Raw genomic sequence first — 14728 nt, 5'->3', positions numbered from 1 at the left:
TGATCTTTTTCTCCTTAGACTTACCATGGCATTTCTCTTTCAGGTACTCTGCCACCTCAGCTGGATTCTGAATTTGTTCACATGGGAAGTCCCAGGCTATAGGGTCAGAAAATTCCTTTAAGATTTGGCCCATATGCTCCCATTTCTTTCTTGAACTCCCTCACATCTCCTGAGTTAAGAGGTACCTCCACATAACCTATTCCCGGAATTTCGGCTGGTTGTCCCTGCTGACCAGCACTGGGGTTAGGGATTATTCCCAAAGCTACTTCCCTTAATAGATACAGAGCTTGCCCTTCCCTTTCTCTTTCCCCCCTTGTTAGACTACGAGTAACGTGGTGATTTTTCTCAGGGACCGGCTCTGGGATTTTTATCTCTTAGTTATCAAAATCTCCCCCTTGATCCAAATCGGGGTAGACTGCGGGTGGTGCTGGTGGGGGTGGAGGAGGGGGAGGTACGTATGGTAGAGGGGGTGCAGTTGGAACTTCCTCAGGCTTTTTATTTTTCTTTTTCCCTCCCTGGGTGCTTAAGGCAAAAAGTTTTGCTCTTGTTTCCCCCACTATCCAGAGAGCAGCATACTTGCTCTCTTCCATATCAAAAGGTTCTTTAGAGTTTACATAAATGTTTAATGCCTGGTAAATCCAGTCCTCAAAGCTTCCAAACACTGGCCAAAATAAATTATCACTACGGATTTGTTTCCCTCCCCATACTTTTATACAATAATGTATCATTTTTGCCTTATCCTTCCCTTTTCTTGAAGGATATTCATCCCAAGATTTTATCATTAGACCTAACGGACTGTCAGGGGGTATCTGGGGAAGCTTCAGCGGGGTCCCCCTCCCCATGGAAGCAGAGGGCTTGCTTTTCCTCTCTCCCATCTTCCAGGACACCTTCACGCACACACACACTCGCGGCCCCCTGTTTGTGGCCCAGCCCCTCTCGGGGTCTGGAAACTGCACTACTTAGAGGTCCGCACTTGCCTCGTCCTAAAAGGACGTCTCATGCGTTATGTCCTGGGATCCCAACCCCAACCGAGCGGATCCCCACTTTTAGACTCACGCTGTCCTGTGTCTTCGCCTGGGCTTCATGCACAAAGATTACGGGGTTACCTTTTGCTTAATACCAAATTTAGGTTCGTCAGTAAGGGTCCGGGAATGCAAAGCCTGCACCAGGGCTGCTGCTGAGGCAGCAGGACGCCTCCCTGATTAGGAATTCCCACCCGGTCGCCCTTATCCAAGTCACGGCACCAAATTTGTTATGGACAAATTCAATTGTGGAGGCTAATTATAAATAAATCAATTAACAAGAATTTATTAAGCAAGCAGTATTAAGCAAAAGAACAACGCTGGGCGGCCGGGGAGTCTCTGCTCTGCCACGGCGCACCTTCCCCCTTTGACCTTTTTGTTTTTATAGTCCCTTTTTTTTTCCAGTTGATGTATTTTCTGTCGATGCACTCTGCGCCGGTGCAATTGGGTGCTAGGGGGTCTTTTTTCTGCCCTTGGTGGTCATAGGAATGAAGGCTCCTCATCTTCCTTGCAGATTGTCCTTGGCCTAAAAGTTAACTTGTATATAATTAGTTACACAGTCTGCTATGCTACTTGCATCTGCACAATTCTTAAGCAGAATACTTGCTGTTTCCCCACCTTTCTCCTTCTCCTCCCACATCTTGAGATTCCCTACTCAGTTCAAATTCTTATCTCTTTCAATGCTCGTTTTGATGAGCAAAGACCTTTTTATTTATTATACTCTGGACATCTTAGCCCTCAGTCTAGAGGAGCTGTAGACTATATAGAGGAAGTTTACTAGATTAAATACGAGGAAAGTGGTCTCTTTAACATTCAGGGGAAACTGAACCTTTTCAAAAAGAGACTTAACAGATTCAAAGGAGAAGAAGGAAAGGAAAGGCTGGAAAGATTCATCCCTTGTTTTTCATCTAATAAACTGTGTGTAATTTCTAATAAACCCCCAAAACATGCTACTGGAACTGGGACATAGGGTAGGATGGAGAAACTATAAACCAAATATATCTTGAACAGACTTCAGTACTTTTGTAAACTCCCTATAAATTATTATTACTGAGCCTAGCACAATAGCTATTCAAACCCATGCCCCTCTACTGGAAAAGCTATGGATTAGAACAATAGTGGAGCTGTTTTCAGATAAGAAAATAATCCTAGTGCCTAGAAAGTTATTACAACTTCAAAAAAGCCTTGGGACTAGAAATACATGAAGGCCCCCACCCCGAGAGACATTACCACTTCAAGTAACATCGTTACTGACTGCTTTGTGCCACTACAGAGTAAGCACAACCAAAATGCAATCATGACAGGTTTTTCTTCTTTCTTGGGCCTCACATTGGGTGCCAAAAATGGTTGGTTTAGGGTAAAATTAGTGGTTTTTTTAGAAAGTAGATTTAATTGGCCCATCCCCCAACCGGTATGGGAAAAAATACTTCTTTGGAGAGAAGTGACAATAAGAGAAGGAGTTAACAAGAATGCAACTTCTTTATTGCTGAAGTTCAATACTAAATTCTGTAATCTTAGACTAACTAATCCTATGTTTTTAACAAATAATCATCTACTCAATCCTAACTTGAAGAATCCTAAAAGCTTAATCTTCTTTTAAAATAAAACAGCCCGAGTTCATAGATGTTTCCTTGCTGAAGTAGACAGCTGGTGCCAGGACTCCACTTGCTGCTTGCCAAATTCAGATACTCATTGCTGAATGTGGGACAGCTTTTTGTGGAGGTACTGGCATCTGCTCCTCATCTCAGAGTAGCTGGGGCTACCCTAGGAAGGAGAAATCAAAAGAAAATTAGGGCATGTCAACATTTATGCAGAGTTTAGAATTTCATGACCTTTTCTTTAAAATAGCCTTGAGGCAGACTCAGAGGTTACCAAGCCAGGCCAGTCTGGTTTTATTCATGTAAAAAAATAAAATTACTCTCAGTTTGACTTTGGAGGTATTTTTCTCTGTGAGCCACCATCCTTCTGGGAAATTTGCAAACTGAGCCTGTTGTATTACAGACCCAAGAACAAACTCTAGACAAGTCTGAAACCACAACAACAACAACAACCCAAAGCACAGCAGCTCCTAAAGAGGGCAAGACTCATTAACGCTTAAAGCCACTGAAGGGAGTCAAGCCTTCTTCAATCCCTTCTCCCTCAAATCAACAGGTGTGAGGTTTATCAAGCTCATGATACAAATCCAAGATGAAGTGGCAATGAGAATAATAGATGCCACATCCAAACACTGTCACACCAAAGCTTCTGCTCCTCTGGGCCTGAAGATCGGTTCTCTTTGCAATGACAAAAACTCATTCCACATGGGAATAAACACTTCAAACCATCCTGAGATAAATATTTACAAGGAATAAATCTTTAACAAGTTAAAATTCAGTGCAAGGACAGACAACAACATATGCCAGGGATGCATCCCAGGCCAGATGCACCTGACTGGTGTGCAGGATAAGTTTGAAAATAAAACTACAGATGCCTGTCAACATTTTGGGAGGTTCCCGAGAAGCAGTAGCTTCGACTACTGGCCTCTGCCCAGTGACATTTGCTAGCAAGAGCCCGAGCACAGGCCTCACTGCACTGCTCCCCTGCAGGGCCAGGCTTGCCCTCAGCCTTCCACAGAGCATCCCTGGCTGCACCCAGTGGGGCCCAGGGCCCTGCCTGCTCCAAAGGCCACAGCTGCCCCAGAGCCCCAGAGCTGCAGGAGGCCTGACTGCCCTTGCCAACACCACTGCTCTGAGACAAGCTGGGAGCAATTTCCAGTGTTTTATACCACACACACACACACACACATTTCTCCCTCCCCTCCTGCACTGCAAATACGATGAGGGGATGCAGCAGCACTGCTGCAGCTGAGCCTGTGCAGCTGCACTGCAGGAAGGGAGGGCCCATCCGGGCCTAACCCACTTCGGTGTTCATCTCAGCACTTCTCCCCACCTGGCCCATCTCCTCCTTTAGCTTTCTACCTCCTTAGCTGACATTTACTATTAAAGAATGTCTGTACTATTGACTCTGGAATATGGTCTTTCTTGCACCTTAATTCATGCAGAGGCTTCTCTTAATCATCAAATCTTTACTCCATTGTTATCCACACTGGAGTTAGGAAAAGCTGCACATTGGTACCTTCATGGAGATCCAAGGGACACTACTGCTTCAGCCTCCCGAATTCTCTTCACATCTTTTTTGACATGGTAGTCTTCAACACACGAGTGCTGTCATGGTAGAACTCAGAAATCTGTGTCTTTCTTGAACCTAAAGGGTGCAGGGGAAATGGAGCCGACATTTGCAGACAGGTAGGAAGTAGAACGGGATGTCACAGCCAGCACCCAGGAAGAAGAGTGGCCACCAGGTTCTGCCTGGAGGTAACTGAGCTACTGCTCAATCCTCCACTTCTTGCTCATCGCAGGACTGGTCAAGCCAGAAGCACAAGGCCGTTTCTACAACAATAACAAAACAGTTCATTAATCTCTGACCCAGATCAGGTTTTGCTCCCATTGTAAAAAAGCAGGATTTGTGAACTGGCAAAGGTTGAAAACACATGTTTTTTAAATAAAAATAGCTGTCAAACATGGAGGACCTCCAGGTAAATATCTGCTCTATTGCATTCCTAGTTTCTCATCTTAGGACTTAGCCAGTCCTTCTCCAAGTCTACTGCTAAAAGGCTTTGGGAAGTAGACACTCCCTTCAGCAGCTCCAGCAAAGCCTCCCCAAAGGGGAGGTCCAGTGAGTTTTATCTGGGTCCCAATTTCTGCTTGCACACACCAGGAACAGACTCAGCTTTTGCTGTCAAACATCCACGTGATTTACTGAAGAGGCACCTGGCTGTTTTAGAGTTTTATGTGTTAAAAACGAGACTAGTGCTTCCCTCTTAGAATCCAGGAGTACAGGGTGTGATGGTCGGTTGTGAATTCTCATCAGGATGAACAAAGACAGCAGCCACATGTCAGGAAACTCTTGTGCTTTTGGGAGCAGCTGTCGTAAATCCAGCAAGCTACCTGCTGTGCAGACTCAAAAGCTGCTGGCTAACAAGCCCTTGAATTTGTACAAGAGAGTGTCACAAGTGGTTACCAACAAGCCCTCACTGTTGCTCAGTGCCCTTCAATCATCTCTCAGCTCCTCCCAAGGACCTTCTCACAGCTGCTGACTCACAAGCCACAACACAGAGCCACAAGCTCCCCACAGCCACAGCAACTTCCAAACTGAGGATGGAGTAAAACAGGACAGCCGTGTGTGCCCAGGCAGAGTGAGGGAGGGGAGAAACAGAGGCAGAGCAGGGACTGAGGAAATATCACCATTCTGTAGCTCCTGTGTTGGTGCAGCCACGTGGATAGTGCAGAGCTGGAGTCAGCAATGAGAGTGACAGAGAGACAGAGGGACAAGAGAGAGAGAGGGCCCCATCTGCCCCACCCTGCTGCAGCCTCTTATGTACAGGAGATTTTTCCTGCAGAGCCAGCCCTTTGAGGCCTCCTCCAGGGAATGAGTTGAGGGTGGGGACTGAGCTCAAGTCTTCAGGCAGAGCAGAAATTTGGCTCAGGACAGTGCTGCTCCACCCCTGCAGGATCCTCTCTTCTCATCACAGCCTTCCTGTCACAGCACTTGCAATGTCTGAGGCAAACCATGCTTAGGCCTGGGCCTGCACATTCACATCACACCTTTTATACCACCAGCAAGTCTGCTGAAACTTTATTACAGTGTACAGAATGTTAAAAATGCACAAAATACCTGAACAGGTCTTGCTGGAGCATCTCTCTCAGAAGGCCCTGGAGATGTTGCTTGGCTGCTGCTGGTGGGGTTCTGAGATGGAGCTGCTTTTCTGTAAGGATGGTCCAATATTTCAAGTTACAAGGCCTAAATGTCAACTGCCATAGTCCTTTCCTTGCAGACCTTCAGTGCCAGGACTCCAGGAAAGAGCATGAAGCTGAGTTGAGGGAGCTTTAGGCAGGATATCAGGAAAACATTCATGCCCCAGAGGGTGCTTGAGCACTGCAACAGGCTCCCCAGGCCAGTGGTCACTGCAGCAAGGCTTCAGGAAGTGTTTGGATAGCACTCTTGGGCACCTGGTGTGATTCTTGTGGTGTCCTGTGCAGGGCCAGGATCCTGGCAGGTCCCTGCTGCCTCAGCATATTCTAAGAACCTAGGCTTCATTTCCCAGGGCTTTCTTCTGAAAAGGCTCTTTTCCTTCCCCAAAAGACTGAACTTACCTAGAAAGTATTAACTTCAAATTCGCTCTCTCGGTTTTGCTGTAGCCAGGCCAATCAGTCTGAAGGGCTGGAAACAGATGTTCCTTCAGACTGAAGGAATTATCCTTTGCATTCACGTCAGCAACCTACAGGCAGACATTTCGGAAAACAAATGTTCATTACGCCCATATATGCAAACTACAGAAACCTAAATGGGCTACTTGAGTTGGGATGGCAAAATGTGGCTCTCATTATATCGGGAATGTCTTCAGGGTGAAAAATCCCTGCCACTGCCCTGGGCAAACACAGCAACAAACCTCACAGGTTCAGGGAATCAGTTCCTTAAAGTGACTGTAGGATCAACTGAAAGTGTATCCATGTTGAATTTGAGTCCTTTGACTAGGTTCCAAAATGCTTTTTCCTAGCTAAAGAGGAACTAGTCCTATTGGATATATTAATGTTTGCATTATTCAGCAAAAGCCTCTGTGGATGGGGAATATTTAAAAAGGAAGGAAGGATCTACTGCATCTTTCAATGGGTGTGCGTTATGAAAGCCTATGAGAAAGTCATCCTAGTGGAACTTAACTCGAAGGAGTATTGGAAAAGTCTCTAATTTAAACAGGCGTGGAAGTAGAAAAATTATGAACGGCAGAGTAGCATGATGGAAGAAGTGCTGGCACAAGCTCCACGATCTCACCTCCTGAAGGATTTTTCCAAGGGAATCCTTGTCCTTTTGCCTGACTCCATCTCTCTGCAGCCGAGCAAGTAACTCTGGCTCCTTGTAATCCCTCAGAGCAAGTAAATGAATCACCCTGTCCCTGTAGGGTCGGCCGTAAACAGCAGCGCAACCGCTCCAGTCAATGTCTGCAAGTCTCACAGACATCATCCTCTTCTTCTCAGGCACAGGACCTGAATTGCTTTGCTGGGCTCCTCTGACCACTGCTTTTGCTCCTAAAGAGAGGGAAAACCAGAAACAAATAGTTCAAATGGGAGGTTTGGAGAAGGCAAGGAAGCTGATTCAAAAGGATGTACCAAGACTTTTGAGCCTCTATTTGTCCGTCATTTACAGATCTCCAAGCATCCAAAGAGTAAAGCATTAAAAAGAAACAGTCATTAAAAGCTGGTAAAGGAGTGATGCTGGATGGGAAGTTTTTAGGAAAAAATATTTTTATGCATTTTACTTTTATATGATTTCCCCAGTTTGTAAGCTCAAGCATTCAGCTATCTCTAGAATGACACTAAGTGCACCCTCAGCAAGTGCATCCTCTAGAATGGATTAGGTGCACCCTCAGCAAGTTTGCCAAAACCAGAGGCATGGGATGCCATCTGGAAGGACCAAGTAGGGCCTTTGGAACCTCATCAGATTCAACAAGGCCAAGTGCAAAGGGCTGCATCTTTGGGTTTCGGACATTCCCTGACACCAAGACAGGCTTGGGGATGAAGGTGGGGAGGACTTGGAGGTGCTGGTGGATGGGAGGCTAGATATGACTAAAAAACCATACGGATATCCAGTAAAAAATTAAATGGAAGCATATCTAAAAGTGGTCCATCAGTTTAATACCCTTTGCACTTGGATTGTGTGACTCCTTTTCTGCTTGGGTGCTGCACTCTCTGCTCATCTCTTTGGCTTTGCTCATGGCAAGCATTGTATCGAAACCCAAAGGATGGGATTTTTTCACCCTGTCTAACTCTGTTTCCTCACCTTTGGAGCTGGGAATCTTCCGCTGCACCCTGACAGGCGCTGGGATTCCAGATGGAGTCCGAATTTTATCTTTCTCTTGGAGCTGACAGGTGGAGGTGGAAATGGAGCTGACACTTGGAGCCAGGTTCAAAGTTGAGCAGGATGTGGAAGGCAGGTCCAAGGAAGAAGGAGAGTGGCCACCAGCTGCTGACTGGATACCATGGGGCTCTTGGTCAATCCTCTGCTTCTTGGTCATCACAGGATGGATAAAGGCAGAAGCCAGAGGCCGTTTCTGCAAAGATGGTTGCTTTGAAAAAGCAGCATTTCTGACCTGGCAATGGTTGAACGCACACCTTTCTTACCTAAAACGGCCTGTCATACAAGGAGGTGCTGCAGCTCAATATGTTCTCTATTTCATTCCTACTTTCTCACCTGAATATTCAGCAAGTCCTCCTCCAGCTCTGTAGCTAAATGGCTTTGGGAAAAAGACATTCCCTTCAGCACCTCTATCAAAGGCTTCCCCAAAATGAGGAGCTCAGGTTGGTTTTATCTTGCTCCCTATTTCTGCTTAGACACACCAGGAACACACTCTACTCTTGCTGTCACACAGCCACACCATTCACTAAAGTGGCCCCAAGAAGCCACTGGTGCGGTGCTGATCACAGCGTGTCCAGTGCAGAGATGATAACAACAGAGAGAAGCCCCAGTCTGGCTGCAGGTCTCATTCCTGCTGCTCTCCAGAGGAAACCCTGGATCACAGCCTCTTCCCTACCAAGCACACACTGCTCCCACCATCAGCAGCTCAGAGCAGGACTGCCAGACACAGCTCTGTGCCAGCCTGCTGACAGAAGTGCTGTAGGCACGGAGGTAGGACATAAGAGGATGCTGGGCCCTGCAGCACTTCCTGCTCTTGCTGGGAAAGGAGCTAGGGAAAACCAGGGCTGTTTAAAGAGAATTCTTTAAGGTATAGAAAAGATACCTTTCAAGCAGGGTTTTCCAAGATTCTTTCAAAACTTTTTCCTTGCCCCCTTGTATTGGCCATCTCTTGATTTTAAGCCTGACAAGTCCAAGGTATTCCCTAATGATTCCAAGTCCCCTCCTCACACATGGGATAGCCTGAATCAAAATGGGAGCCTAAATGCTGCTTAGGACAGAAAAACAAGTTTCCTAGAAACGCCTCAGTACTGGAATTTGTCCTTATGCTAGACTTCCCTAAGATTTCTCTTCAAACATGATTTAGGTACTAGAGCTGCCATATCATCAAGAACCCTGCACAGACACAGCTAGGAACCAAAAGCATGTCTACATCTTGTCCTTAGCAGAGTTTCCTATGCACCATGACAAACAAATCACGGGTGCAAGCTTGTTGCAGGCTTTGACATTGTAACCATCTTGAAAAGTATACAGGAATCCCATCAGAAGTACACACTTCAGGTTTCTATGATGTACAGACACTAGTGCTTCATACCACAGCTTGGACACCAAGAGCAAGTGGGATAAAACATCATATATGGTAGAGAATGTTTAAAAATTCACAAAATACCTGAGCAGTTCTCGGTGGAGTATTTCTTTCAGAACGTCCCAGAGACAGTGACTGGCTGGTGCTGGTGGCATTTGGAGATGGAGCTGTTTTTCTGTAAGGATGGTTCAGCATTTCAGGTTACAAGGCAAAAATATCAACAGTCCTTGTTCTTTCCTCACAGCAAAAACAGACCTTCATTTCCCAGAGGGTTTTTTTGAAAAGGTTGTTGTCCTGGCTGAACTTACTGAAAAAGGGTCACCTCCAATGTCTTTCTATCTCTTTCACTGTAGCCAGGCCAATCAACATGAATGTCTTTGAAGAAATGTTCCTTCAGACTGAAAGAATTCTCATTTGCATCCAGGTTGGCTACCTAGGGGCAGACATTTAAAACATCAATATTCATTGCACCTAAAGGCAGACTACAGATGTAAAACTGGTAGTACAGAGCTAAAGCAAAGCTGAAAAGAAAATCATGCACCAGTTTTCCAGGACTTTTGTTTGATGTGAAGAACAAAGCAGCTGTCATGTAAGAGGCAACAATATTAAACAGGTGTGGTCCATTTGGGCTGTAGAAATTTGGATGTAAGTAAATGCCAAACTGCTGCAAGCATGGAGGAAATGGAGGCTATGAAAATCTCTCCCTGCACCAGGGATCCAGGTTTTTTGGTCTTTAATGCAGCTTTGAGAATCAAGGTACACTATGCCAGAACTTCACATTTGAAATACATGGAGAGACCAGGTTTTTCCTTTCTGTTTTCCTTTTTTCAGGAGTAGGACCTGAAGAACATCATCCCCATGAGCAAGTCCATATTTTTCCACTCTCAGGAGGACACCTGCTGCCCTCTTGATTCACCCAGCTACATTGCCATGGCAGAACACAGCCTGGACCTGTAATGGGGCAGGTTTTCATCATCCCATGAAGCACCACAGGATGTTGGCATTTGTCTCTGCAAACAGAACTGCTTTTCTTTCTCAAGTGTCTGCTCAGAGGAAACTGCAGCTTCCTATGGAACACTTATAGGAGATAACCTACCTAGAGCTACACTTCAACAGCTTAAAAGGAACAAAGATGCCCAGAATCAGGAATTCACTTTTTAAAAGCAGAACTCAGGCTGTGTTGGAAGAGAAGGAAGGTTGTGAATAGAAGAGCTCAGCAAGTTCTCCCTACTGGTTTTTCACGTATAGCAAAAAACACCACCATCTCCCTATGAAGTTAAAAGAAATGTAAATAACAGTTTTCAGGATGTAGTGCTGTTCACACAGCCCTTTCAGAATGCAAACCAGTATCTCCAGGCAGTTCACACTGCAAACAAGAAAATACTCCTTCAAAATCTCCTTAAACATTAACAAGAACAAACAGAAAGGAGACATTTTTTTCATCTCTTACCCTCTAAGGAGCTGAGCTTTGAAGTCTTATCATCACCTGTTTCGTAGCTATAAAGGAAATATTGCTACTTGATATGGTAATGCTTGCATAATTCAGCAACAACCTACATTGATGGGGAATATTGAAAAAGGAGGAAACAGCCACTGCATCCTTCAGTCCATGTGAATTGTATGAATGGCTGTAATAAAGAAATACCAGTGGCGCTAAAAGGACAACTGGAAAATTATGAGAAATAATAGGTGCCGAGGAAGTCGACAACTCAATTCACACAGCAGCAAAGCAACTCTGTGTTCAAAGTTGGGCCACCATCTTTATCATGTAGGATTTGCCTGGAACACCCTTCCCTGGAAGGCAATCCCCACAGTAGAAGCAAATACCATTGAGAGGCCACCAAGTCCCTTCAAATGAAATACTTCCCTATGCGGCCACCAAAATTCTCTCCTCTGAAACTTGTCCCAGGGTATTTTAAGGACCTCAGCTAAGTGTTTCACCCAGTTGAGAGTTTCACCCTGTGAAGTTACTTCATGAAGCAGTTTACCAGTGCAAGGAAAAGAGGGAGGATTAAAATAAGGCATGAGAAGCAACAACATTACAAAGAATTTATCATTGCCAGGTATTCTAGAAGAACAACAACAAGGCCTCCAAAGTTTTGAAGGTTTCTTTCTTTTTGTCACATGGACTTGCAGTTGGGTGGAAACTGAGTAAAGTTGATGGGAAAATGCAAAGGGCATTTCCTAAGCTTCTCATTAGTTTCTAATTGAAACCCTGAAGTAAGACTGCTAAGAGTTAGCATTGCTGGCAGCAGCCCCAGGATCTCACCTCCTGAAGGATCTTTCCAAGGGACTCCTTGTCCTTTTCCACAACTCCCTCTCTCTCTAAGCAGGTAAGTAACTCTGACTTCTTGTAATTCTTCAGAGCCAGTAAATGAATCACCCTGTCTCTGATGGGTCGTTGAGAAACAGCACTGAAAAGTCTCCGGATGTATTTTGCAGGGTTCATGGGCATCGTTCTCTTCCTCCCAGGCACAAGATCTGGAGAGCTGTGTGGGGCTCTCCTGAGCTCTGGTATTTTCACTTCAGTAAAGAAAAAACAGAAAATGAATTGTCAAACGGGGAGTGGGAGGAATCAAGGTAGTTGATGCAAAACGAAGTACCGAGACTGTGGAAACTCTATTTGTTCAGAATGTATAGATCAGTACAAATCCAGACAGTAAAGCATTAGGAAGAAACAGTCATTAAAAATACCGTGTGAAGGAGTGATACTGGAGGGGAGGTATTTATGGAAAACTCTTTATATGCATGGTGGTTTTTGTATTTCTCCAGTTTGTAAGCTCAAGCACTAAGCTATGTCAAGAATGATATGGACGGGGGGATTAAATGCTTCTTTGGCAAGTTTGACAACACCAGAGGTCTGGGATGCAATCCAGAGGGACATGGAGAACCTTGGCAAGTAGGGCCCTGGGAACCTCATCAGATTCAACAAGGCCAAGTGCAAAGAGCTGCATCTTTGGGATTGGGACATGCCCTATCCCAGCTGGGCATGGATGCTGGGATGGGATGAGGAGCCTGGGATGAAGGTGGGGAGGACCTGGGGGTGCTGGTGGATGAGAGGCTGGGCATGAGCTGGAAACATGTGCTGGCAGCCCAGAAAGACAACTGTGTCCTGGGCTGCATCAGGTGAAACGTGGCCAGCAGGTCAAGGGAGGGGATATGACAGAGCAAGCAGTGTTTGAAACCAGGAACTCGTGCTTAGTGGCTGATGGAGACTTGATGCATATTGGTGAGAAATCCGGGAGCTTTGTCTCTTCCATCCCACACACAGAGACTGACCTTTCTTGACACGCTCCTTCAGTCTTTCAATGTAGGTCAAATTTTTAATGCCTTTCTCCACTTCCTGTTCCTTGGACCATGCCTCTCTATTTGTCTGCAAACCTAATTGCACAAACATCACACACTTCAATTATTTAGAGCACTGTAAACATGCCAGTTGTCGAGTGAAGACACCGCTAATGTTTTGAGAAGTTCAATCCAATGTGGATAGAGAAACTTCCTACAGCATTCAAACAAAACACCTCCTAAAACCATACCCCTGAATAACTTCTAACAAAAATTACCTGAAGCCATAAGCAAGCATTAAGATCAAAATTAGGTAAGAGTTCTTCACCCAGAGGGTGATCAGGCATTGGGACAGGCTCCCCACAAGACTGCTCATGGTACCAAGTCCACTAGAGCTCAGAAAACATTTGGACAAGTTCCACAGGCACCTGGTGGGATTCTTGGGGACAGAGCTGAACTTGCATATCCTTGTGGATCCCTTCCAAGTCTGATTCTGATTCTCTGATTCTGTGACAAAGCCCAGTCCCTAACTGGTACAGCATGGAGCATGTTGCAAAGGCACCCTGTACCCTAGCAGCAACCAGACCTGTCTCACCTGAGTTTCTCTGTGCCAGCCTAAAGCCAAAGCAGCACCACGTTCCACAATTGTCTCACTACTGCCAGTCCTCACACCCCAGTTACTGAATGCTAAATATTCCCTTAGGGTCTGTGTAGACCACCACCAAGAATCACACAAATCATCATTCACATGTGAAACAGAATGTCCCCAATGAGAAATGTGAAGTTTAGTTTTGTCTCTGCAAAAAGCCACCATGGTGCTAGTTTAAAATGCTCTGCAGTAGGCTAAGGCAGAGCAAGAGCTGCACTTGCAGTGGCAGGGAAGTCCCTGCAGGCAGGTGACTGCAGCCACAGCCAGGTGAGAGCCTGCTTTCCTCAGGGCAGCTGGCTGTACCTGGCTCAGCTCACTGCTGCAGGCAGCACCACTGAGTGCCTGTAAGGGGGATGTGCACCTCGAGTCTGCCTGGAACCAGGCTCCTTGGGGAAACAGCATTGAGAACACATTAATAACAAATGACATCACCTAAGCACCTTGTGCTTTGTGGGAAATGATGGAATCCGTGGGGAAGATGACGTCAATATCTTCCTTTCGATTGCCTTGAAAAGAACCCAACACTGTGTTGCGGCAACACTCACTTATTAACGACCAAGAGAAAAAATTAAATCAAGCAAAGTTTCCCAAGCTGACCTTATGAAATCCTCTATGCAACTTTCTCAAGGTTGCATAGGTTTTCCCAATTAAATTTAGAGGATAATGACAGTGCCTAGATACTCCAAAAGCAAAATCTTAGCTACCAAGGCAGTGAATTTAGGTGCATGGAGTAGTCCAAGTCCATCCCATCAACCAGTATGCAAACAAGGAAGGTCTAGCAGGTTTTCTCAGGGGAAAACAAACCAGTGGCTAAATGTAGTGGCAAGAGACTGCAAGGTTGACCTGAGGGCATACCACCTCCAGTCGAGATCTCTGAACACAAGAGATCCCCTGTCCCAAGAATATGCTGCAAAAATGAGTTACCAAGTTGAAAATCGTACCGACACTGAGCAAAATGTGAAAAACAATCATACCTCCAGCTGGGTTATACAAGTTGACATTCTGCGCACTTCCACTGTGCGATGCCTTGCTGGCATTTGGCTAAAAGGAAAAAGATATTTTCTGTAAAAACTTCAGCCTGCTCTCCATCACTGCTGATTAACTAGGCCCTTTGTTTTAAACAAGAGCTGTATTTGCAAAGGTTTGCTGTCACATCACTAGAAAGGGCTGCTTTGACACAGTTCTCCCTCTGCAAGCAGCCGGCTACAAAACTGCCCTGAGAGAGCAACCCTCACTTGGCCTCTAACGCAGCCAAGAGTTCAAGTAGCAAGTCATCCTTTCCCAGTTGCCGGAATTTATAGGCACAGGCTGCCCTTGAAATCAAGTACCTGAGTACAACTGAACTGGCCAGTGTCCAGCTAACAATCCAGGTGAGAGTGGTTCACAAAAATATAAGAATTTTGGACACGACCTGATGCTGGGATTTATTTGGTACTAAGGAAACACATCTTAGAGTCAGCT

This window comes from Taeniopygia guttata, chromosome 29 (genome assembly GCF_048771995.1).
Source record: "Taeniopygia guttata chromosome 29, bTaeGut7.mat, whole genome shotgun sequence".
Taxonomy (NCBI): Eukaryota; Metazoa; Chordata; class Aves; order Passeriformes; family Estrildidae; genus Taeniopygia; species Taeniopygia guttata.
This window is presented reverse-complemented; position numbering follows the sequence as displayed.